The 27,420-nt window shown below is 38.5% G+C and overlaps 1 protein-coding gene across 7 annotated transcripts in view; it reads right to left on the bottom strand.

Moving 5' to 3' along the window:
- The window catches only part of smpd3 (sphingomyelin phosphodiesterase 3), a 295,904-nt gene that overhangs the window by 135,956 nt on the left and 132,528 nt on the right, over positions 1–27,420 (bottom strand). Inside the window, exons 2-3 of one of the 7 annotated variants that reach the window (XM_087996023.1) lie at positions 15,901–15,976; positions 8,494–8,526 (exon numbers count right to left, since the gene is read on the bottom strand). The exons of 5 other annotated variants lie outside the window; for them this stretch is intronic. The gene's annotated coding sequence lies outside the window, so the exon portion shown is untranslated. The remainder of the gene's footprint in view (positions 1–8,493; positions 8,527–15,900; positions 15,977–27,420) is intronic. One more of the 7 variants, XM_043707232.2, reaches the window with a different exon arrangement.

The raw sequence follows: 27,420 nt of genomic DNA on the forward strand, positions 1-27,420 counted from the left end.
ATTTCGTATCCTTCTTGCATTGAAGTATACACACTTCAAGCCACTTTCCTGTTTACAGGCACCCTCCTTTGAAATTGATGCCATGTTCCTAACCTCCCTACACTCCAGGCCCTGCACCCTGAAGCTACAATCTGGGTTCCCATGCCCCATATTGTTTGGAGATGGTCACTGTCTGTCAATTGTGAGGCATTAATGCTACTTGCTACTTATCAGCTGAAGCCCGAAAGATGCCCGGTTCTTGTTGAATGTAGGCAGTTTCAGTAACTGAGGGCTTGCGAATGGAATTGAACACTTAAGTAATTATTAGCTAAACTTTCTCTCCTCTGACCTTGTGGTCATTGATTACAGCACGAGTAATTCTCAGTAAGAATAATATTCAGTACCAGCAAGTGATGTTCATTAACATTTTTAAGCATTAATAATAATCAGTGACCGCAGTCTTTAAAGAATGAGTTTTCTCTCAGAAGAACATAAGACGTAGGAACAGGATTAAGCAATTCAGCTCCTTGAGCCTGCTCTGCCATTCAGTGCAATCAAGGTGGATCTCATTTCAGCCTGAACTTCACTTCCCTGCACACTGCCCATAATCCTTCAACCCATACCACTATTATAGACAATAGACAATAGGTGCAGGAGTAGGCCATTCTGCCCTTCGAGCCTGCATCACCATTCAATATGATCATGGCTGATCATCCTTAATCAGTATCCTGTTCCTGCCTTATCTCCATAACCCTTGATTCCACTATCCTTGAGAGCTCTCTCCAACTCTTTCTTAAATGAATCTGGAGACTGGGTCTCCACTGCCCTCTGAGGCAGAGCATTCCACACAGCCACCACCCTCTGGGTGAAGACGTTTCTCCTCATCTCTGTCCTAAATGGTCTGCCCCGTATTTTTAAGCTGTGCCCTCTGCTTCGGCACTCACCCATCAGCGGAAACATGTTTCCTGCCTCCAGAGTGTCCAATCCTTTAATAATCTTATATGTTTCAATCAGATCCCCACTCAGTCGTGTAAACTCAAAGGTATACAAGCCCAGTCGCTCCAGTCTTTCAGCGTAAGGTAATCCCGCCATTCCAGGAATTGACCTCGTGAACCTACACTGCACTCCCTCAATAGCCAGAATGTCTTTCCTCAAATTTGGAGACCAGAACTGCACACAGTACTCCAGGTGTGGTCTCACCAGGGCCCTGTACAGCTGCAGAAGAACCTCTTTGATTCTATACTCAATCCCTCTTGTTATGAAGGCCAGCATGCTATTAGCCTTCTTCACTACCTGCTGTACCTGCATGCTTACCTTCATTGACTGGTGTACAAGAACACCCAGATCTCTCTGTACTGCCCCTTTACCTAAATTGATTCCATTTAGGTAGTAATCTGCCTTTCTGTTCTTGCCACCAAAGTGGATAACCATACATTTATCCACATTAAACTGCAACTGCCATGCATCTGACCACTCACCTAACTTGTTCAGGTCACCCTGTAATCTCCTAACATCCTCATCACATTTCACCCTGCCACCCAGCTTAGTATCATCAGCAAATTTGCTAATGTTATTACTAATACCATCTTCTATATCATTGATATATATTGTAAAAAGCTGTGGTCCCAGCACGAATCCCTGCGGTACCCCACTGGTCACTGCCTGCCATTCTGAAATTGAGCCGTTTATCACTACTCTTTGTTTCCTATTAGCCAAACAACTTTCAATCCAAGTTAGTACTTTGCCCCCAATACCACACACCCTAATTTTGCTCACTAACCTCCTATGTGGGACTTTATCAAAAGCTTTCTGAAAGTCCAGGTACACTGCATCTACTGGATCTCCCTCGTTCATCTTCAGAGTTACATCCTCAAAAAATTCCAGATGATTAGTCAAGCATGATTTCCCCTTCATAAATCCATGCTGACTCTGACCTATCCTGTTACTACTATCAGATGTGTCGTAATTTCATCCTTTATAATAGACTCCAGCATCTTTCCCACCACTGAGGTCAGACTAACTGGTCTATAATTTCCTGCTTTCTCTCTCCCACCTTTCTTAAAAAGTGGTATAACATTAGCCACCCTCCAATCTGCAGGAACTGATCCCGAATCTATCGAACTCTGAAAAAAAATCACCAACGCATCCACGATTTCTCGAGTCACGTCCTTCAGTACCCTGGGATGTAGACCATCAGGTCCAGGGGACTTATCAACCTTCAGACCTAGCAGTCTCTCCAACACCAATTCCTGGCAAATATAAATTCCCTTCAGTTCAGGTCCTTCAGCCACTGTTACCTCAGGGAGATTGCTTGTGTCTTCCCCAGTGAACACAGATCTGAAGTACCAATTCAATTCTTCTGCCATTTCTTTGTTCCCCATAATATATTCTTCTGTTTCTGTCTTCAAGGGCCCAATTTTAGTCTTAACCATTTTTTTGCCTTTCACATACCTAAAAAAACTTTGACTATCCTCCTTTATATTATTGGCCAGTTTACCTTCGTACCTCATTTTTTCTCTGCATATTTCCTTCTTAGTAATCCTCTGTTGTTCTTTAAAAACTTCCCAGTCCTCTGTTTTCCCACTTATCTTTGCTATGTTATACTTTTTCTCTTTTAACTTTATATGTTTCTTAACTTCCCTCGTCAGCCACGGCCACCCGTGCCTCCTCCTAGGATCTTTCTTCCTTTTTGGAATGAACTGATCCTGCATCTTCTGCATTATACACAGAAATATCCACCATTGTTCCTCCACTGTCATCCCTGCTAAGGTATTGCACCATTGAACTTTGGCCAGCTCCTCCCTCATAGCTCCATAGTTCCCTTTATTCAACAGAAATATTGTCACTTCCGATTGTACCCTCTCCCTCTCAAATTGCAGATTGAAGCTTATTGTATTATGGTCACTACTTCCCAATGGCTCCTTCACTTCGAGGTCCCTGACCAATTCTGGTTCATTGCACAATACCAGATCCAGAATTGCCTTCTCCCTGGTCAGCTCCAGCACCAGTTGTTCTAAGAATCCATCTCTGAGGCAGTCCACAAAGTCTCTTTCTTGAGGTCCAATACCATCCTGATTCTCCCAGTCTACGTGCATGTTGAAATCCCCCATAACAACTGTAGTAACATCTTTGCGCCAGGCCAATTTCAGCTCCTGATTTAACTTACATCCGACATCCAGACTACTGTTCGGGGGCCTGTAGATAACTCCCAAGAGGGTCTTTTTACCCTTAGTATTCCTCAGCTCTATCCACACTGACTCTACATCCCCTGATTCTAGGCCCCCCCGCGCAAGGGACTGAATATCATCCCTTACCAACAAGGCCACCCCACCCCCTCTGTCCATCAGTCTGTCCTTACGATAGCATGTGTAGCCTTGAATATTCATTTCCCAGGCCCTGTCCACTTGTAGCCACGTCTCAGTTATCCCCACAATATCGTATCTGCCAATTTCATCTTATTTCTAATGCTTTGTGCATTCATGTATAGTATTTTTTAATTTGTTCCTGCCCTCACCCTTCCCATCAACTCCTATTTCACTCAAATTGATAGACAACTTACTCTCAAGTCTAATCAGAATACTGGAGGGATTGCACTGGGAATGCCTAGGCTGACCACTCGGACAGCAAATAGGGGGAGAGACACCCAGATTCATCAAGGGAATAGGAACTTCAAAAGGAGAATTCAATGGAAGCACTGTAGAAAATGTAGGTTTTGCAATATCTTTTTGAATAAACACTGAAAATGTCAACTAATGAGAGGGATTTGGAGAGAAAAGTTCAATTTATTCTGTAAACCAAAACTTCTCATTTGCACCTGTATTGATTTGCTGTTTGAAAATGGTGAAGGTTGTATACTTTTGACAACTTGGCCACAGGATCGCAAATAGAATTTGGCCCCACGATGCAAAAGCCACCCCTTCACATTCACAAATGACAGAATATCTCTGAGGGAACACTGGTGAGAATCAATGGATGAAGGAATGAACAAAACCAATGGAGACATGAAGAAAGATGGAGCAGGCAGCTGGTTTAAAAGTGTACGATTTATCTCTATATTCAAGTTGGTATGGGATAGATTGGGGGAGAACGCATTCTGTGTCAGTAACATGAGAAAGGCCCATATGAAAGGAAATATCAAAGAGAATAATAGCTTTTCCTCCGTGGTTCCCTCCAAATCAGTGGTATTGTCTAATTTATTAAGTGTATGAGATGGTTTATGTTTAACAACAAAATTAGGAAGCAAGAAAATATTTTTATTTTATAAGCCATTTGATCATCATTTTCTTACTAGCAGCATCTGTCACTTTGAGCTTAAAAACAAGAATTAAAATGCCAGGATTTTCAGTCCTGATCTGCACATAGTAGTGTCAGCAAAATTCTGATATTACTCTGCCCTCTTTAGGCACAGCCTGGTGCAGACATTAGAAAGTACAGTCGGGGTGGTTTTAGTATATTGCAATAATCAAGGTAGTGGTGTGTAAAGTATCTACACTACTAACCTGGAGGGATTAGTGCATATGCAAGTCACTTTATCATCAACACTAATTTACACAAAACTGTGTCCATTATGACTCAGTGGTTGCACTCTTATCTCAGTATCAGAATGTGTCGGTCTCGTGGTCCCACTCTCGAGACATGACCAAAGGTATCCACTCTAGCTCTCCAAATTAATACTGGGGGAGCACTGCATCATCAGAAGTGCTGACTATAGTTTCAATGTTAAACTGAGAACCTGAGTCCTCACAGGGGAACTTAAAATGTCTCATGGCACTACTTCAAAGAAGAACATGAGAGCTATTTCTGTTGGCCTGGCCAATATGCAATGTGCAGTATCATTGAAATAAGTTGTCTAGTTGTCACTATTGCTGGGAATTTGCTGTGCACAAACTGGCCACTGAATTTTTAAATTTCAACTGTGACTACGATTCAAAAACACTTCATTAGCTGTAAAGGGCTTTGGGATATCCTGAGATAGTGAGAGGCAGGATGAAAATGGAAGCCTCAGTAGATTACCCAAGTTCAAACTCTGCTGTCTTCAGAAAGTGGGGATGCTTGTCTAAAGACCAAAAGGCTGTAAGATGTTTTAACCCTGAGGACCACCCTTTGGGGCAAATTATTGTCATAGACACTTCTCAACTCCTCAACCCATGGCATATTTGGGTATTTACATATTGAAGTAGCATTACATGATTTATTTTCTAATGTCTGCACAAGGCTGTGCCTAAAGAGGGCAGAATAATATCAGAATCATTACATTACCAAAAGGATGTGGATGCTTTGGAGAAGGTGCATGGAAGGTTTACGAGGATGTTGCCTGGTATGGAAGGTGCTAGCTATGAAGAGAGGTTGAGTAGGTTGGGTTTATTTTCATTAGAAAAAAAGGAGATTGAGGGGGGACCTGATTGAGGTTTACAAAATCATGAAGGGTATAGAGAGGGTGGATAGAGAAAAGCCTTTTCCCAGGGTGAAGGATTCAATAATGAGAGGTCACGCTTTCAAGGTGAGAGGTGGAAACTTCAAGGGGGATACACACGGCAAGTACTTCACACAGAGGGTGGTAGGCGTTTGGAACACTTTGCCAGCAGAGGTGGTAGAGGCGGGCACGGTAGATTCATTTAAGATGCATCTGGACAGATGTATGAGTAGGTGGGGAGCAGAGGGATACAGTAGTTTAGGAATTGACCAACAGGTTTAGACAGTGGATTTGGATCGGCTCAGGCTTGGAAGGCCAAAGGGCCTGTTCCTGGGCTGTAAATTTTCTTTGTTCACCTGCAATTGTTCATATCAAAGTAGGTGAGGCACCAAATTCATTGAAACATCACTGCTGAATGATTTGGCCACTAACTGCTGCTTTTTCTTTCTCAACATTGCTACATACACAAGAGCTGCAGACCATGAAATACAAGCAAGCTGTTCTTTCTTAAAGGCACAATGCTTTTTAAAGCAGAGCTGCACTAAAAAATGCTATAATGGAATTCCATGTAACGTTTTCATCAAGGTAGATGTAGGGATTCAGAATGTTGGATTATGCACTTCAGGTACTATTGTTGAGGAGAGATATAATGGTCCCACAGGAAGTCAAGAGACTCATAAGAACCACTCTCTCAAGGAAATGGGAGTAAGTGGCTACGAAAGTCAACTCCCAGAACTGGATCCTAGGATCCAACAGAAGTGCAATAAGATGTCTACTGGCTTAAATGGCAGTCAAGGTTAGTAAATGGATCTTTGAATAACATTTCCTAACCACCACACCACCAACCATTTATGTTGCTCAATGCACAATTTCTCCACCACTCAATAGTATTCTCTGACATTCAGGACTCACACCCTACATGCTGATTCTCACTCTTAAACAAAACGAAATTCTGCAAGCTTCACATCTATCTCTCCCCACCTCCACATACATGCAACCAGTCACCTAGGGTAAACATATCTTTTAGACCTAGTGCAACAAAAGCAGACACTCTGCTTTCTCTCTTGCAGGGCAAGGTGCAAGTTATAGAGGGGAAATGACCAATACAGAATGGAGATAAGAATGCATGAAAAACAACATGGAGAAGATGACTGTCAGAATACCATGACAATGGATGAGGACCCCAAATGATTTATGGATATGTTGAAATTTTAATTACACCATGTAATTTTTAAAAACAGGACATATAGCCTAACATGATGTGAATGTAACTTCTATGACTCTGGTGAGGAACCCTTTAATATTACACCTGAAGGGAACCTCAAGCAGCAACTTTTCAAAAGAAAAAAGAAAAGGTATCATCAAACATGAATCAATTACAACTAAATGATGATGAAAAATTATTAATTTACCAGCTTGCCACAGAATGAGATTTTGGAAAACAACACTGATGGGTTGGCATACACATGAATACTGGTAAGGATACATCAGATGCATTGGCTGGGTTGTCAGTCAGTCCGACTGGAGACTCGTCACTATACATGATCACGGAGTTCAGTTCCAATTTCACAGAGAACAATGGCATGCAATTTGTCCTCATGTTTATTTTTCCAAAAGGAACCATACAGATGTTGCCAGCACCTGCATTCAAATATGGAACGCTAGTGGCACATCAGCTTGTTGTAAGTGCAAGCACTGAGAAATATTCTAATGGTGTTTTTACACTGAAGTAGTTCAGGCAATGTTGCTACACAGAAGAAGCCTTAATTCTAAGACACACAGCTCAGGTCCTCAACAATACTGTGCAGCCACCTGAATCCTGTTCCTGTCTGAAAACAATGTGGCTTCAACCACTGAACTCTCGTGTAGACTGTTATTAATTGATAAAACCTGAGCATCAACCAGGCCTGGAAATTTATCCATGTCCAAATTAAGGTGTGACCTCAGTGCTGTACTGTTGCACCTGTCTACTGAGGCCAATGGCAAAGTCACAACAAATTGATCTGTCAGAAACAATTGTTGGCTCATTGGGTCACACACCGAGGAGCACACAATGAGAAGCTGGCTCTGAGGCTAGCAAGGCCAATTGGAGATCCGGGTATATACACGCCAATTAGTTGATGAGGTTGGGCGGTATGTGCCAATCAACGATGGCCCTTAAGTTTTATGTGGAGCTCAGAGCAACACAAGTGCTAGATTGTTGTACAAAAGATCAATAATTCCTGATAACCAATTGCTTAGCAGTAAGAATAATGGGTCTGTTGTTGCCTGGGTCTGTTCTGGCTTCCTTTTAAATATGGACAACTGAATTCTTTTCTTCTGTGACCAATTGATAGCTCCCCAGAGTCTAACAACCTTTTCATAATGATTGCCAGTTCCTGACTAGTTTTTCTCACCACTCTGGGACAAATACCATCAGACTCATGGGATTGATTTACCTTCCACTTTCAACATCTGTATTGTTTATAATGAAATTTTAAATCATGCTGTGGAACTCTTTTGTCGGATTGCATGTTCTTTGTTCTTTCCCTTGTGAATACATAGATGAAGCTTTTATTCAGAACATTCTTAACATGCATATCTCAGTTTCAAGGACAGTTGCATCTTTTAATGTTCTTACCTTTTCTAAGACTATCCTCTTACTATTGCAAATAGTATTATTGAGAAATTATAGTTATGGTGCTTTGCCTCTGCATTTGTCTAGGTCTGTCAAGATTCATCTGTTGAATTTGGTTTTGAATAATTTGTAAAGACCACAAGGAGACTGTAGCAAGAGATGGCTGCAATTTTAAAAATCATGTTTGCCAGAACTTAGGATTTAAATACAATGTTGCTTTCCCTTGGAACTGTGAGAGCAAAGGTAGACAGCATAAAGCAATTGGACAATTTATTGACAACAATGTTTTTTATTGGATCTTGACCAGGTGACCATGGATTATGTGCAGCCAGAAACATATAGTATGCAGAGAAAGCATCAACAATCTTTGTATCTCGCTCCAGTGTGAAGGTATCAGAAAATATCTCGTACAGGGATCTGGCTTTCACTCACCTTTCTCTACAAGTTTGCTTTTTAAAAGGAAAGTAACAATGAAAAACATTACCTTCAAAGATTCCGAAAGGAGCAAATTCTCAACCTGTGAATGAAAGACAGTATTGGTATACAAACAGCCATGTTTCATTGGCAAATATTAAAAAAGAATAGAAAGAAATTGAAAGAAAACAATTCATCAACTTCTTTGGTCCAGACTTGTACTAATGAACAATTTTCCTTGATATTTTTTCTTTTTCTACTGTTAATCTTGTTTATCTCTTTTTGTGTAGAAGGAAATTAGATCAATTTGTCTTCTATTTACATGTCAACAAACATCATCTTCCAATCTATCTGTTTCAATTCTTCCCTTATCCCTTTGAATTTAGTTACAAAATTGACTTTGAATGATTGGCATAATTGAGTCCCAAATTATGTTAAACTTGATCATTCTGTGTTCATTGCTGCAAACTCATTTCTGAAATTTTATTTAGTATAAATGTGAATACCAGATCACATCCGGTAGCTATTCAGATAGCTATCAATCTATTCCATGAGCAGTTATAAACTTGAGCAGGCATCAGATCTGGTCTCCATACAATGGTAATGTTATTTACAAAAAGTATAATTTGAGTGTTATGCATGTGCATGTGAATATGTTTTCGTGACTGTCTGCCTCAATCCATGGCATGTGCAGGGATGCAATTATGTGTGTCAGTAAATCTGCATTTAGTTTGTTTGAATTAATGTGTCAGTTCAGAATGTTTGCACGTGTAAGTCCATGTGCATGCAATGTGTATATAAGTGTGTATTGATGTTTGAAGGTTGGTTTGTGTATCCCTGTGTGCAAATAACTATACATGTTTATCTGTAGTGGACATAGTGAGTGAAATGTCTACATAAGCATCTGTATAAACATGTTTATGTGAATGCAGAATGGAAATATGAAGTTGTTAGTGAGGGCGTGTTTCTATGTAAGTGTTAAAATGGAAATGTGTATATGACCATTTTCATGAACATGTTTTTAAGTGTATCAAAATGAAAATGTACGAGGAATTGTGTGTATTTTGTGTGGCCTATGTGACTAAGTGAAACTGAATAAAGAGAACCTTTTTGAAAGTGAGAGTGAACAAAAGTATGGAGCACTGAGTGTGAATGCACTTGAGTGAGAAGTGAACATAGTAGCATATTTACTGAGTCTGAGTGCACATGAGAATTTTAGATGGCAGTGGTGCTTGTGCATGTATGAGCATTTATGAGATTGGCATGGTGAAAACATACTTCTGTAACTATATAGGAGAGTCAGGATGAGTGAGGATATGAGACTGAGTGCATGTGCAAATGGTTTTGCGAATGAGCAAGGTATTTTAATAAATGTGTGTGGATGCATGTAGTTGAATATTTGACAGTGATTGTGTGAGTGAGGAACTGTGTTAACTGCCATATAGACTCTGGATTACATAATTAAGCTTTCTTGCCGGTACCACAAGAGCCCTACGCTCAAGTCCCACTTGCTGCAGATGTGTTTAATAACATCTTTGAACAGGTTGATTATCTCCATGGCCTAAAATCCCAGTCTTTAAATTTGAGTCAATTGTAACATTGAGTATAAATTCTGGTTTACATCTGACATGTTTGCAGAATGTCAATGAACCTAGACTGAGTGCTGAGTTTGAACCCATCTGTGAATGAGGCTGCACACCAGCCTTGTGTATCTGCTTATTAAAAAGCTTGCTATCACACACTGCTATCTGTTTACCTCCTACCAATTGATCCCTAAAGAAATACTTAAAAATGAAAAGAAGTGCCCTCAAAGCTAATGCCTTTTGGTCCTTGAACCCACACACATCTAGCAAATGAGCAGCACTGAGTATCCCACTGGCAGCTAGCAAGCACTCAATTCCACACAGCTATTTCCTTTACAGGGTTACCATGGTAATACTGGATGCCTGCTCAAATATCTATTTGGTTTGTTTCAGCAAAAGAGTGAAGTTCACTGTAGTAGATATTGTGCCAGCAAAGCATAAGATATCAATAAGCCATGATAGATGAGAAGTGTTCATTGATTCACAGAGCACACTACGGAGTGATATAGATTACATTTCCAGGGAGAGATTTATCTCAATTACTTTGTTTAATATCAGAAATACAGAGAATTTCTGAATCAAGGAGGGCCATACACTCAGGAGCACTAGAGTGCACACTTCTGTTAGTTTCGGCTCAGTGGGAACAATTTTACCTCTGTGGCCAAAAAAATGATGAATTGCCACCGCAGTCCAGAGATTTGAGCACATAATTAAGGTGCAATGTACATGCAATGATGATGGACTGCTGCACTGTCTGAAATGCTGAATTTTGGATGAGATGTTAAAATGGGGTCTAACATTTTCTTTTAAGAGTAGAAAATTCATTGTTACAACTGAGGACCTTTTTAAAAAGTTATTATATTATTGGTCTCCTCTGAACCTTTTCCAGGCCCTCAGATCAGGAATGGACTAAAGTAAACCATGCCATTATTCTAAAAGAGGCCAATCCTCTTCTATATGAACAATGTGTAGATTTTTGATTTGTCAAACAATATAATGTCATTTGTTTGTTATTGCTACAGACTCACAGCTCCAGTTATAAATGTGGAAAGATTTAGGTTCGTATCGCTGCAGAGCCACATGATTGGCATTAGATCTACTCTTCCATACATTTAACTGCAGTAAATGATTGTTATTCATTTGGGACCCATTCCACCACTTAATCTAGACCTGTTTGTGTCCTACTTCTCTCACTGAAGTCCTAACACCTCTGCAAATTTTCATATCATCTGCAGACTAACAGACAGTTCTCCTGACCTCATTTATGATTTAAGTTTTAAGGTGTTTTCTTTGATTACATTTTTTTGATTCTTTTTAAAAGTAGAGATAATTAAATTCTGATAGGTTGCTGTTTCACATAATTTGATTTATTTATTGGATTTGGAAATCACTGGCAACATAATTTATTGTCAATTTTTAACTGCTTTTAAAGATGTTATAGTGCACCACCTTCTTCAAACACCGCAGTCCGTGTAAAATAATCACGGTGTGATTAAAGAAGAAAGAAAGTCTTCCAAAGCTGCATAATAGAGCAGCAACATGAAAGTTCCTATGCATGGCACATGCACATCATCCATATTAAGTGGACTTTAACTAGGCAGTTAATCAGGAAGTAACCTTTTTCTTGACAGCAATTTTATTCTCTTGCATGCAGTCTTGTTGATCTACCACCTACCATGTCCCAGTTTTCCACTTTTGGGGAGATCTAGTAAACAAATTAATTAACTTAGCTAGTTACTAATTAATTCTGCCACTCCACAATACCAAGAAACATTCTTGTGGTGCAGTTGTAGTGTCCCTACCCCTGAAACAGGAGGCCTGGGTTCAAGTCTCACCTGTTCTAGGGGTGTGTAAAATCATCTGTGAACAGGTTGATTAGAAAAACAGGCTAATTAAAAAAAAACACAAGATCAAGACTAATACATTTGGTTTTCTAGTCAGTTCCATAACATTCTCCTCTAAGCAATTACTCCAAAAACATTCTGCAACCTCCTTATTCAAGCGACTACTATCACTATGATTTTTCTAATTTATATATGAATCAAAGTCATCCATTACTGTTGATCTCATCTGTTTTTCATAAACTCTCAATATTTCTTGTATACTTTATCCCACATTGTGGTTATTGTTAGTACCTTGTAGATCACTCCCACTAGTGACTTCTTTTCCCTACTCTTCCTCATTTCCTTCCAACCTGATTCTAATCCTGATCTGCTGAACCAAGGTCATCACTAACCATTTCACAAATGCTATCTTTGATTAACATAGCTTTCAATTATTCTTGAATGTAATGTGCCCTCAATATTCAGGGTCTACTCTTTGCTATCCTGTAAGCATATTTCTACAAGGGCTGCCATATCATAATGAATTACTGCAACGTGTGGTATCAATTTATTTGTTTTGTAATGAATGTATCACAAATGACTGAATTGCTATGAATGATAGCTTGGTGAGATTGTTCACTTAATTTTGCTTTGCCAGTCACTTGACATGGGTCCAACCTTCTGTATTAAGCCAATTAATCAGCAATTTTGTTATTGAAAAACTGGTGTTGATGGACATTGAAATTCATCAACCAAAGTACATTCCTACTTTCAACTTAAACTGAGTGGTTTCACTGTGAAGGATTATGGACACAGTGGCTGGGGAAGGAAAGCTAGATGGTAATCAATAGGAGGTTTCCTTGCCCCTGTTTGACAAAATGCTTTAGACTTCATGAGATATAGAATCAACATTGAGAATTCCAAGGGCCATGTCCTCCAAACAGTCTGCCATTGTGCTGCCACTTCAGGTGGTGATGGAGGATTCTGGGATGTTGACTGATAAGTATGCTACAGTTATTATCAATCTGTCAGACTGTTGCTTGACGATTTTGTGGGTCAGCTTGTCTAATATTGGCCTAGATCCTTAAATGTTAATGAGGGATTTGCAGGATTAACTGGGCTTAATGTGCTTTGTTTGGTTAGTGCTGGATAGTCTACGGATCTTTTTCTTATTATACATTTTCATAGCTTTTTAATAAAATTGAGTGGCTTACTAGATCGTTTCAGAGGGCAGTTAAGATTCAACCATATCATTGGAGTCATATAAAGACCAGGCTGGGTGAGTGCAGCAGACCTCCTTCTTCAGCAGAAACAGATGGGCTTTTGCAACAACCTTATGGTTTCCTGATCACAATTATCAACATTACCTGACTAGCTTTTTATTACAGATTTATTTAATTAACCGAATTTAAATTCCCCAACTGCCACAGTGGGATTTGAATTAATTTCTCCGAATCATCAGTTCAGGTCTCTGGAAAATTAGTCCAGTAATACAATCACAATGTTGCCACTGCCGACTGGTGATACACTGTTTGTGTGTTATTGTGGATGATGATGGTGTAATATTCTAATAGCATAGTCAGATTTTGATCTTAATGCCTGGAAAACATGTGATACATCATATTGTATTTTGTCTGTAGACATGTGAAATGCTACGCCCTGATATTAGAACTGTCTTTGTTGCAAATAACAAGTAATTCTTTGATTGGGTTGAATTAAGACAATGGATTAGTAGAGGTAAAATTGGAAGTCATATATCTATTTCATTCATGCTTGATACCTTTGCATCCTAACTACAAATGTGCAATATTTAACCTGCACAGTATTTGCCTTAAATGCCTGACCTTCTTTCACAAGTTCATTTCATATGATGTGTTATCACAGTTTGTGCTGGCAGTAGTTTAGTGTGGCCGTGTTGAGCAGAGGGTAGTCTTTGACTCGAGTCAAAGCTGAATCTGGGAAATTATGGTAAAGGACTCTTGTTTATGCTCTCTCATCACAGCCTTTCACTAACATGTTGTTGGAGAAATTTTCCACAGAAGGGAATGGAAACATTACCAGTTCATGGACAGAGCTTAATAAATGTCCTGCAGGCCTACTTAATTCAGCTATCATTACTGAGACTGTTTTTGCTGCTGCAAATAGAACTGGCTCAGCATGATATCCAACTAGTGGCCACATATTATGGACTAACGCACAATTGTGTAGTATCTCAATGTTTGATCTACAGATTAAAGGTTTTATAGCTCTTTCAATAATCAAATCTAGTAAATTTCCAGGAGCAGCATACGTCTTGGGAAATGCTGACATCAGAGAGCCTGCTGATTGAGCCTGTTGATCAACAGTTGATGCTGTGTTCAAACTGTGTTTCATTTCACAACTTAACAAAAATGTTTTTTTCAGCATCAGCTAGATGTGCGGTATCATGTTTTCACCCAAGGCCTACCAGAGAAGTGGAGCTGTAATAGCCCTTCAACTTAGACATGGTAAAAATGGTGTATCTTAGGGAGCAGCAATACACGTTCTTCCCTGCACAAGGCAGGTGCACATAAGAAAAACACATAATGCTGGATCCAATCATCAGGCCAGGCAGAGAGGTAGTGAAACAAAGTAGAAGTTTGGAGTTATCCTATCAGAAACCTTCCTTTTTTTCTTTTTCAATCTTCCCATATTTCACCTGCTTAAAACCTAATATATTTCTAATTTTTCCCAGTTCTGATGAAAGATCTTTGGCTTGAAACATTAGCCCTCCATAGATTTTGCCTGAGCTGCTGAATATTATATTTTCCATTTTTAATTTCAGATTTCCAGCATCTGCAATAGTTTGCTTCTGTTAGAAAGTATATATTTTGTTTTGGGGTTTGTAGCCTCCTTTATTTTGCAGAGACCAGCAGTAGTAAAAGCTGATCACTGAAGATATCAGCCAGTATGGCAGTTCTGACCACTTAATGAAACAATTATGATTTATGAGGTTTAAAACCAGAGTTGGACTATGGCCAAACCAGTCTGAAAATGCCCAATCTTGTCTAACCTTGAAAGCTAACAGACTCAGGCCTGGTTGGGATTTGGAGGGGGGAATGCATGAGAATACCAGGTGCGGTAGACTTTAAAGAGGGTGCTTGTAAGTGTGGTGATAGTGGCCCTACCTCTGTGCCAGGTGGCTCAGGTTCAGGTCCTACCTGCTCCAAAGGTGTACAACAACATATCAGAATTGGTTGGACAGAAAATATCTATAAAAACCAGTGTTCCATCGATACCATCGATAATTTTGTTTCCATTTCACATCAAAAGTCTGTGGATGTCTCACATCATTGTTCATTGGAGAGAGCTGGCAGAGAACCTTCTCCCAAACTGACCAGTTATCTCTTGGTCAGTTCACTAACAGTGAATAATATACCCTCAGATATCATGCCAGTTATCCTTCAATTTGAGAATGATGTTTACATTAGGTCACGAATTTCCACCATTGGTCTTTCTGTGAAAGTAACAGGACAATTCATAACCTACAGATCTGAGAGCAAAAGAGCAGGGCTTCCCTTCAGGTAACAGAATCTGGAGTACAGGATTCTTTTCCTTTTCTTTCCTCTGTTGGCACTCTGTCTCATCCTAAGGGAGTTGGGATTTAAGATGTTTTGGATTTTAAAAATATACCACTTTTTGACTGCTTTATCCATGAAAGCTTAAGTAAGCTATCTTTGAAGTAACATGTGAATTCCTGATTATTTTGTTACCCTGACATAGGATTAGGTAAACCGGCAATAGATAATTTTAAGATGGTGTACATCAACTTATTTTAATTGAAAAGTGTAGATGAATCAACTGTTTTAAAAGGCTTTGCTAAAGCTCCTTTAAAAGTTGTCTTTTAAAGAAATACATAAGCTAGCAATTTTGAAGAATAAAAACTGCTGTTAAATTCAGCAAATTACATGTAATCTCATGGAGATATACCAGTACCATCAGAATGTCATTTAAAGAAAAGAAATTAATTCACTCAGCTTTAAATTTCAGTAATGCATATGAAAGATTAACAATAATTATTAGTTAAATTATAAGGACTGACTTTAAACTCACATGTTTATGTTAGATGTCTCTTCATAAAAGTGTTTTATGTTCAAAAATAATGCAAAGCCTTCAAACATACTTTAACCTAAGAACGTGGACACAAAATGACGACAAAGAATGGATCAAAATCAAGTTAGAATAAAACTTAGAAAGTAAGTTTATATAAATTACACAATGAGGTGTATCTGAAATAAGATTAAAGAAACACATTAATCAGTTCATTGTTCCAATATGAAGATTAATTACATATGAAGGCAAGACCAGTGAAGCTAAATTAAAGTGTTGGCCAATCAAAGGACAACAAATATATTAATACCTGGAGAAGGAGGGTCTTTTAACTTCTCCAAGCTTTTCAAGTCTCAAGAAATAATGTTAAGTAGCTGTATTCCAACTGAATGATAGTTGTTCAAAACAAGAAAGAGGACACAGACTTTTTAGTGGAACTGATCACTCCATTGAAAGCTGTGGAGTCTTTCGGATGAGATAAGTATGCTCATTATTTCAGGCTACATAATTAAAAATTAGACCAATGTAGAAAGAAGACAGTAAATATTTTTAATTACAGACATATACTTTGTATATTAAAACTGATATAATTTATATCTGATGCTTATACATTTGATCATAGAGAACAGAAGAACATAAGAACTAGGAGCAGAAGTAGGCCGTTCGGCCCTTCAAGCCTGCTCCGCCACTCAATAAGATCATGGCCAATCTTTTCATGGACTCAGCTCCACTTACACGCATTTTAACCTTATTCCTTTATTTTTCAAAAAGGTTTAAAAGCCATTACTGAAGTAGCATCAATTACTTCCCTGGGCAAGGAATTCAAATGATTTACAGCCCTCTGGGTGAAAAAGTTCCTTCTCAGTTCAGTTCTAAACCTGCTTCCTCTAACCTTGAGGACATGCCCTCTTGTCCTAGTCTCACCCATCAATGGAAACATCCTATTTATTTGTATTTTATCAATTCCCTTCATAATTTTGTAAGTTTCTATAAGATCCCCCCATTCTTCTGAATTCCAGTGAATATAATCCAAATTCGCTCAGCATCTCCTCATAAGCCAACCCCGTCAACTCCAGAATCAACCTAGTGAACCTCCTCTGCACCCCATCCAGTGCCAGTACATCCTTTCTTAAGTAAGGAGACCAAATCTGCACACAGTACTCCAGGTGTGGCCTCACCAGCATCTTGTACAGCTGTAACTTTACCTCTCTGCTTTTAAACTCAACCCCTTTAGCAATGAAGGACAAAATTCCAGTTGCCTTCCTAATTACTTGTTGTATCTGCAGACCAACCTTCTGCGATTCATGTACAAGGTCACCCAGGATCCTCTGCAAATCAGCATGCTGCAACGTTTTACCATTCAAGTAATAATCTATTTTGCTGTTACTCCTAAATGTATGACTTCACATTTATGAACATTGTATTCCATCTGCCAGACCTTTGCCTACTCCTCAATGTATCTATGTTCCTCTGCAAAGTTTCACAGTCCTCTGCACACTTTGCTCTGCCACTCATCTTAGTGTCATTGGCAAAGTTTGACACCATACGCGTGGTCCCCAACTCCAAATCATCTATATAATTTGTAAATAATTGCAGTCCCAACACCGATGCCTGAGGCACACAACTAGTCACTGATTGCCAGCCAGAATAACACTTATTTATCCCCACTTTTTGCTTCCTGTAATTCTACAGGACAACTCTGTACTAATTTATAGTTTTATTTAAAAGAAAACTTCTTTAAGTTTTTGAATAGTCTCATGATACTCTGTGGGTCTAAATTCTTGTTCAGACCTGAGAATTTTAAAAAATGTTGGTGAATTGGGTTGATTCCCATTGGGCATCCATCGAAAAATCCTTAGAAAAATCAAAGAGTGATGCACCTTGATGGACAAGTTGGTACCCTTCTGAAAGATTGGTAACAAGTTCCTTCAGGTCCGCAAGGTCAAAGTCACTATGTTTCAAGGAGAGATTCAGAATGTCTTTGATGTTTCTTTGTGGTTATCCACCTTGAGGATTGGGCATTTGAGACTTGACAGAAAAGGAACTAGTAGGGGTACAGTTTTTGACCACACAGATAGTGTTCAGTCTGTTGAAATTGATATTGATGAGTTTTGTCTAAATAGTCAGGAAGGACTCCAGCACACGTTGAATTCCATGGTGGGGGGGGGAGGCTGGCGGGGGGTAGGTGGGTGGTAGGTGGGTGGCAGAAATCAATTAATCTAGATGTGGTAGAGAAATTGATGATGACATTTCTCTAGTGCTCTTATGTGCTGCTGACTCAGAGTCCCGGTCAAATATTGGAAAGGCTTGTGGTGTCAACAATTGCTCGATACACTCGAACTTTATTGACTTCTGGAGGTTTTTGTAGCATCTACCTATTGCCTTCTGTGGTAATAAAGTTTGTGTTGTGAGATGCACTTTCTTGAGTTTGTATGTATTTGCTTGTTCTTAGAATGTAGGATGAATCTATAAATGACAGTCTATACAGCAGATTACTATTTTTTGGAATGACTAGGTGTGTTTAGGACTATGCCTGCATGAAGTAAATATATTTATTAATAATTAATATATACTTCAGTTAATTTAATATCTTTATAAATTAAACAATAATTAATAAATTCCTCTTAAAAGAAACAACAACAAGATGGCAGGGATTTAAAGTGATGTGCAAAAGAATTAAGGGTGATGTGAGAAGCAACATTTTTACACAGTGAGGATTTAGGGTATGGAAAGCACTGCCTGAACATGTGGTGGAGGCAGATTCAATTGAGGCATTTCAGGGGAAATAAGTGAATATCTGAACAGAAATAGTGTGGAAGGTTGGGAGAAAATGGGAGATCAGACTAGGTAATGATGCTTGTTCGATGAGATGGTACAGATACAATGGACTGAATGGCCTCCTTCAGGGCCATCACAATTCTGTGATTCCGTGAAATGTATTTTAATTAATGTGTGTGTTTTGATGTGCACATATTGAATTAATTTACATATTCTGCTGCACATATGCAATATTGCCAATATGTGTTCCTGAAATAATTATGTTTTCCTAAATGCATGAATGTGATTAGATCTTGCATATCAACCTTTATTCAATGGTAGCATTCTCATCTCTTATAGTTCTTTAAACCCCATTATAGATGTTTCAATGCATAATTTAGATATGCACATTTTATATAACATATATAATAAATAGTACATATATTCAATGCTGTACGCAAAGAGTTTTCATTGTCACAAGTGCCACTTTTCAGATGAGATGTTAAAATAAGGGCCTCATCTATCTCCCCCCCAAAAAAAGACTGGACATAAAAGCTACATTTTATATATAGCTGTATAAATTACTCCACTTTTGTTCGTTTGTATCTCTTACGATTTTAAACATCCAGAGGTAGTGCAAGATGACACCAGCTGGAGTTAGTTATTTGGCACCTGATGGTTAATTAGATGCCTTTATATACATCTGCTGTGATTCTGTTTGCTGAGCTGGAAGTTTTTGTTGCAAACGTTTTGTCCCCTGTCTAGGTGACATCCTCAGTGCTTGGGAGCCTCCTGTGAAGCGCTTCTGTGGTGTTTCCTCCGGCATTTATAGTGGCCTGTCCCTGCCGCTTCTGGTTGTCAGTTTCAGCTGTCCGCTGTAGTGGCCGGTATATTGGGTCCAGGTCGATGTGTTTGTTGATGGCCATCAACAAACACATCGACCTGGACCCAATATACCGGCCACTACAGTGGACAGCTGAAACTGACAACCGGAAGCGGCAGGGACAGGCCACTATAAATGCCAGAGGAAACACCACAGAAGCGCTTCATAGGAGGCTCCCAAGCACTGAGGATGTCACCTAGACAGGGGACGAAACGTTTGCAACAAAAACTTCCAGCTCGGCGAACAGAACCACAGCAACGAGCACCCGAGCTACAAATCTTCTCACAAACTTTATATACATCTGAATAACATAACAAGTATTCATTTGAAACCAAAGGCTCTGTTTTAGATTGGCCAGTTTCATTGAATGGATGACAAATCTATATCTTTAAGATGATTAGCTATTAAGTTTTTACCTGCTGGTAGTTTCATTCATATCTCGGTCACTAAAATATACATAAATGAAATATGAAGATGATGGACATCAAAACAAGCAACTGGGAGACAGTTGCCAACAGCTGGACTTCTAAAGGCTTACTGTCAGAATGAGAAAGGCAAAGAGAAACTGAAAGCTCAAGTAGCTGAGAAGAAGGTCAGGAGAAAATAGTAGCTAGTAATTCCTGCATCTTCTCAGCCTATTGCAACAGATGCCACTGTTGTGGGTCTCTTGAACCACAGCTATTGCTATTTAACAAGACAGATGGTCATCAAAAAAGAAAGAATAATATAAAAAACATGAAGGCTAATCGTTCACAATTTCACAGAACAATGCACACAAGTAACTCAATTCTTAAAACACTAGAAAAGGTCATAGAATATAATAAAATAAAATAAAATATAATTGTACTTGGTCCCTGGAATTCAGTCAACTTGACCTGGTCACCTCCATCATCATCATTATTTATAAAGAGTGTATTTACCGACTCAGTGTTAGGTCTACTATTAATAGAATAAAAATTGTGACCTGTTTGTAGCTGCCTGAAATCTTTCAAAGATACATCAAATAAATGGAGAATAATGTGTGAAATGTAGTACATGATTTTATAGATTCACAACATTAGGAATAACTTCTGAACATCTGTAACTTTCCTTATTAGTCTAGTTTCCCAGATATTCTAGTGATCCTTGGGAATTTTCCTTTCACTATAAACTCTCTGATCTTATACACATACCGCTCCCACACTAGCAGAATGTTACATGAAATGCATTGTACTTAAAGACATGGCCTCTGAAAGCAATAGACACACGTTGCTGCCAGTGAAGAGCAGATTAGAATCACAGAGTCATAGAGTTGTACAGCATGGAAACAGACCCTTCGGACCAAGTCGTCCATGCCGACCAGATATCCCACCGCAATCTAGTCCCACCTCTCAGCACCCAGCCCATATCCAAACCCTTCCTGTCCATACACCCATCCAGATGTCGTTTAAATCTTACCTATCATGTCTCAGTATCATGACACCCAAAGTGCAGCACTGAATGCTGGAAATGTAAAAGTTCTCGACATGGATAGAGATGAAAAGAAGCAACAGCAACTTATATTTACCTGTATATGGCACCTTAATGTAGAAAAACAGCTGAAGGCACTTCAAAGGAACACAATAATTCAAAATCCAAAGAAAGATATTGGGAAGTATGACCAAATGTTTGGACAAAAAAATGGGTTTTAAGCATGGTTTGAAAATATTGACACAGTAAAAAGAGAAAATCTGGCTAAAAAAAGATTGGTAAGAATGGATCCAAATAAAAACAACATTACTGAGCTGAATTATGGAAAACATGTTAGAGGAGGATGTGTAGTTAACTGTCAAGATCTGAAGAGAAGTTGAAGACACATCTGGTCAATATGCAACAAGCACAGAGCACATTAATTGTGATTTTAGCTGTTTCAGTACTGTGGCATGGAGGTTGAGTTGGGGGAATAAAGGATTTGAAACATTTAAATATAAAATTCCAAGAAAAATGGGCATAAATTTTGGAAGTGAGATAAATGACTGGAAGAGTAGAGTAAAACCGTGTCGAACTGTGTGATTCTTAGGTGTTCTTGATGCTGGTACATAATTCACAAGAAAGTAACATTCCTGTAGAATGGTCAACGAAGAAACAATTGAAACATTCCCACTTCAATCTTGATGAACAAGGTCTGAGCCTGACTCCATTAATTGTATTCTCACCAATGAGATTCAATGTATTTTGGAAAACAAGAGACCAGTAAAGGGAAAAACATTTATCGTGAACAAATATAAACTACTGTCAAATGTCAGCAAGAAGAATCACATTAGGTTTTTGGAACCAAAGGATGTTGGAGTGTGAACTGTGCCATACTTAAGAAGCCCAATAATTGCAAAACATTTGGAGAGAATCAATATGGGTGCTTGTTCCCACTGAGAGAATTTCCAAAAAGGTGAGTGGCATGATAACTTTATATTTTATTATTTTTATTTTTTATTTTTACTTCTCCCATTACTGGCTGGTTGACGATTGAGAAAGACTATCATTGGGAATCCACACCTTGGCAGGTAGGGAGGGAGAAATCACAGATAAGTGAAGAAAAGTATATCGGTTGAGGAATCATGAGTTGTGGTGCAGGATTGTGGGTCAGGTACAAGGTCAATGATTTTGTAAGATTGTGATGAATGGGTCATTATGGGATTGAGGAGACTGTGGATGGGAGATCATAGATTAGGAGAGATGAATGAGAAGAGTGGAATATGAATTGGGGAGATTGTGGATTGGGAGGAGATTGTGGGTTAGGGGTTGAAATGATTATTAAAGAAGTTTAAAGATAACGTGAGGGGAGAGTTGAATACATGATGGGAAGATTGTGAATAGAGAAGGTCATTACTTTGGGACAGAGATTATGAGTTGTGGAAGATTGCTGGTCAAACAGTGTGGAGATAGTGGTTCAAGAAGATTTGACAGGGTCTGGTAAAATCTGAGACTCGTGATCTTACGAACACATTTAAATAAATCACCTGTCTCTAGAAAGCCAGGTATTTGTCTAACCACCAACCCGCCATTAAAGACTGGAGCAGATTTGTCTAGAGTGGGTTAGGATGTGCTGCAGATGTTTGAAATTTTACCTCTAATGCTACTGAAGTACAAATCTTTTAATATCCATGGCTTCCTGTCGACTAACACTCTCAATAAATTTGCCTTCTCAACAGTTTAGCTGTTACTATCGTTACTGCTCTCAGACTTCTGATAAACTGTAATCCAAAAACTACAATCTACTGAATATTAGCTTGTAGTTGTGCTTTCTTGGAAAGGCTGAGTTACAGTTTGCTCCATGAAGATTGATTAAGAAATCAGACAATTCAGAGTAGATTCCAACTCCATCTGAACCCCAGTTGTGAAATGTGGCAAGATCACAGGATAGTACTTGCTGATTTAAGCACTGAAATAAATCACCAAAGTCCCACTCTCTCATTAGAGAGGGATGACTGCTGGTGGCTTTAACACAAGAGTCACTACACCTCAGGTAAAGGGAGAGGAGGAATCTTCATGTTGCTGTCTCTATGCATTGCAAGCCAGCTATCCAGCCAACCAACTGATCTAACTGACCTCATCAATAAGACCAACAGATAAAGAAATAGAATGTCTTCCTATATCCAGCTGTGGTGAAACCACCACTATTTTCATTCTTACTCTTTGCTAAAATGCAGTAGTTATTTCATTGATAATGTTTAACCACAGAAGCCTGATGAAATGGCTCAACATATTTATTTTAATAAAGCAAACAGGATACTGATCAGGACTAGGAAATTTCACTGCCTTGGAGTTGAATTAATACTAAGACATGCAGAGGTGGAAAATTAAACAACTGTAAGTTAATGTATTTACCAGTTTTTCCTTCCTCAACAATGCTACCCCAGTTTAGCTGTCTACACTGTTTAGTATAACTAAACTCCTGCATTACATTCCACATTGTGTTCACTTATTTTAAATATTGCATACTTAACTTTTATTTGAATGGAAAATTAATTGAAATAACTGTGAATAGTTGTACAAAGTCATGGATTTTGTAATACAGGAAATGATGAACTAAAAATAATTGCTACTTTTGTAACATTTTATGAGATGAAGAAATTAGAATAAATATTACACCCACATAAAATAGCTAAATTACTTTCTCATCGGCAGATGCATACCAGTACTGCGAGAACAGCACTGTCCTATCATTTTACCCTGCTGGGAAGATGCAGTTAAGTGCTGCCACCAGTTTAAAGGAACACTCATGGACAGTCATTGTAAAAACAGAAATAAAATTGGAGATTGAAGTCCAGATGATATTCCTTCCATCTTTGTTTTACTTCTTTCTTGACATCTTGTGGTTTTTGCCAAAGCTAACATTTTATTGTCTAGCCTTTATTGACATTAAAAAGGTAGTGGTAACTATTATGTGCAAACCAATGCCATCAACATTGTGAAGGTACTCCCAGCAACAATGAAAGAACAGCAGTAAATATCTACTGACTTGTAATTTGGAGATGAAGGTGTTCCAATACATCTGCTGGCCTTAGTCCTTCTACATGGTAGAGTTAGCAGATTTATCAAGAGTTTTGAATGCTTAAGTTGTTGGATGGAGATGCCGATCAAGTGGATTATTTTTTGTCCTGAATGTGACAACAAAACTCATTGTTTGTGGATGCTGCTGAAGAAACTACAGCTGTGCCTTCTGACAGACTGAATTTGAGCATTAAGATATTAATATGTGAATATTGTCATTTTATAATGTTACCTACTGGGATATGCAGGAAAGAGTGAAGAAGATCACTTAGTAAAAAGGGGCTGAGATATAGGAATGTGATTACTAGAAGAATTACTTCTTTCTTGATATTTAGAATTCAATATCTCTGCTATGGCTTGAGAACAATGGGACCCAATGCACATCTTTGGGATATAAGGGTGTTACAAATTTCAGGTGGCCTTTAGATGTTCTTTAAATATTCAATTATGATGGTCAAAACCAAAAGAGGTTCTGGTACTGTTTGCAATTAAGTTATTGGATTGCATTGTTCAATAATGAGTTACATGGTAGTCTGATGGGCTGACTAAGATTTGCCTATCCATATTTCTGTGTGTTTTCATATATGTGTGTGACTTGGGTGTAACACTTGGAACACATTGGAATTACAAGTTAACCATGCTTTACATGGCTTCAGACAGAATGACATTTTTCTGCTTGGTTAAAGAGATAGACTTTAAGGAGTGTCTTAAAAGAAGAAAGTGAGATAAAGAGGCAGAGAGGTATATAGACACTATTTCATTGTTTAGGTCCTAGGCAACTGAAAGCACAGCCGTCAGTTGCGGAGTTATTAAAATAAAAAATGCTCAAGAGGCCTGATGGAGGTTGCGGGGTGGAGGAGATTACAGAAATAGAGAAGGAAAAGACCACAGAAGATTTTAAAACAAGGATGACAATCTTTAAAATAAAGATGTTGGTTGACCAAGAATTAATGTTATTTGATGATGGATAAACAGGACTTGGTGCGAGTTAAAAAATAAGTAGCAGATGGTTGGCTATCCTCAACCTTGTGGAAGGCAGAATGAGTGAAACTGGCTGGAAATTGTGAAGTGGTGATAAAGGCAGGAAAGATGATTTCAACAGCAGATGAAATGAGAGAGGGGTGAAGTTAGGCCAAGTTACTGATGTGGCTATAAGCAGTCTCAGTGCTGATGTGAGTAGGTGATCAGAAGTTTCTTTAGGGTTCAAATATATCATTAAGGTTATGAGTAAATTGAATTCAACCTGTGCTGACTCATTTAATTTAAAATTCACACAATTTAATCTCATTACAAAATCTTGACAGTGAGGAAAAATTGTTCAAAAAGACTGAAACATGACTTGGAGCTTGGTTAGAATTTATTGAAAGATTTTTAATTTTTTTTACAGTGTTGGTAGAATACATTCTGGTTTGGATGTCAGCCCACTTTTCTGCTGGTAGAATGTTTCTACTTATAATTAATGTTTATATTTAGAAAGAGTAACTCCAACCACTGAGCTAGCATCTTCTCTCACTATATCTTTAACAATTTCTCATCAGTGACTTCAAGGTACATTTGAACATGTACAGTGATGATACTCAGGTCACTTCTCTAACATCTCTCTAAGTCCCTGTACCGTCTCTGCTGTCAAAATGATTGTCCAATACACAGTTTTAGATCAGTCACATCTTTGACCAGTTACCCATAGCCATCACCTTTGGCACTAAACATGAAATTCATACCCTTATGTTAGAACCCACATCAAGTTTTCATTTTTTAAAAAACAATTTTGGTTCGAAGCTGTGAACTAAATACTGAAAGGTGCCTTTTGGACTGTGGGTAGCAGCTTGTGTTAAAAAAAAGATCAAACAAGTTACTATTTGTTCATGAGGTCAATGCTGAAAGTTAATTGCAGTTTGTTTCATGTTAAAAACAGTGCTCTATAGGCACTTCGACTTTGGAGAGGCCTTATGTTCAAGCTGATGACAGATGCTGAATGTTAACTGGGATCTCATGGGAGACCATCAGGGGAGGCCTGAGTTTGAATTGGTTTTTGGTCTGTGTTTTTAGATGAGAAGGATTGTACCTGCAAAAGCTATGGGATAGAGATTTGATTGCTCCCTGGTTGCCCTCTCATTATCAACTTATTGAAGGTTCAGAGAATAGAATCTCAGTTACAAGTAATAAATGAATATTCCTCAGTATACTGGAAGCTATCTGCATAGATCTGTGTGATCAGAAACAAAGCAAAAATAATCCCACGTGTTGATGATGCTATAGTTCGTAGAGACTGCTTAAGTGAACTGGCTAGTTACATCTCATTTATTTATTTTTCTTTTGATTTATCCCTTTACTGTGTCTGTTTGTCTATTTGTCTTTGTGTGAGACTGGGTGGCTAGAATTAAAGACAATTGGATTTAAATCATAAACATTAATTAGATTACCTCCAGGTTTAACTTTAACTAAAGCTGCTGTATTATTGATAAATTGTTGCATCTTTTGTTTATGCTCAAAATCTGGTGGCTAGTATTGGTTTTCACAAAATATGATAATAGTTATTCAAAAAGTCTAGTTAGGAACAATTTTGGCCAATTTTAAGGGATATTAATTATTTTAATTTTATTTTGTTGTGAATACCGAGGTTGGGGGGTTGGAGGGGCGGGGGGGGGGGGGGGGGGGGGGCGGAGTGGGTTGATTTGATTTGGTAGTCTGCCTCCATGTTGTAATACATGCCATTAATTCCAACCTATTGGCTCTGAGCTGATAATCTGATCCCACAGCTTCTCTATCACAAAGGTCACCAACTGTGACCTCTGTAACCTGACCTGCATTTGACTCTGCCTCAATGCATTGGCTGTTCAAGCGCTTACCTGTGCTTTTTACACCTCCTCACAACTATTCCAATGTTTCTCATGCTCCATATTCCATAAATGTCAGCTTATCCAAGATTTTACTACTTCCATACTATTGATTATTTTTTATTCAGTCGTAGGATATGGGCATTGCTGGCTGGCCAGCATTTATGTGCACCAAATCCTGCCCACCTATCGCTTTGCCCTAATTGACCAACATTGACTTATTGTTCCTCAATTGTCAAGCTTAAAATTTTCACCATATTTAAAGGTATCCATAGCTTCTCTAACTTCCCCCATAACATTTAGCTCCACTGTTGATAGACATGTCCTTAGCCATCCAGCCACTGGCTTTGAAATTCCCTTCCTAAATCTCTACATTTTATGGCTTATCACTCTTGCCACAATACCCATCTTTTGACCAAGCTTTTGGTCATTCCTTTCTAATATCACTTATTTTAACCTGGCCTCAATGGAAGTATGTTTCTATATATTAAAAGGCACAACGTGGCTAAAGAGGAGCCGAAAGACATGCCTTACCTG

Source organism: Chiloscyllium plagiosum, unplaced genomic scaffold (genome assembly GCF_037043375.1).
Source record: "Chiloscyllium plagiosum isolate Xiang-an unplaced genomic scaffold, Cpla_swu_hap1 HiC_scaffold_17, whole genome shotgun sequence".
Taxonomy (NCBI): Eukaryota; Metazoa; Chordata; class Chondrichthyes; order Orectolobiformes; family Hemiscylliidae; genus Chiloscyllium; species Chiloscyllium plagiosum.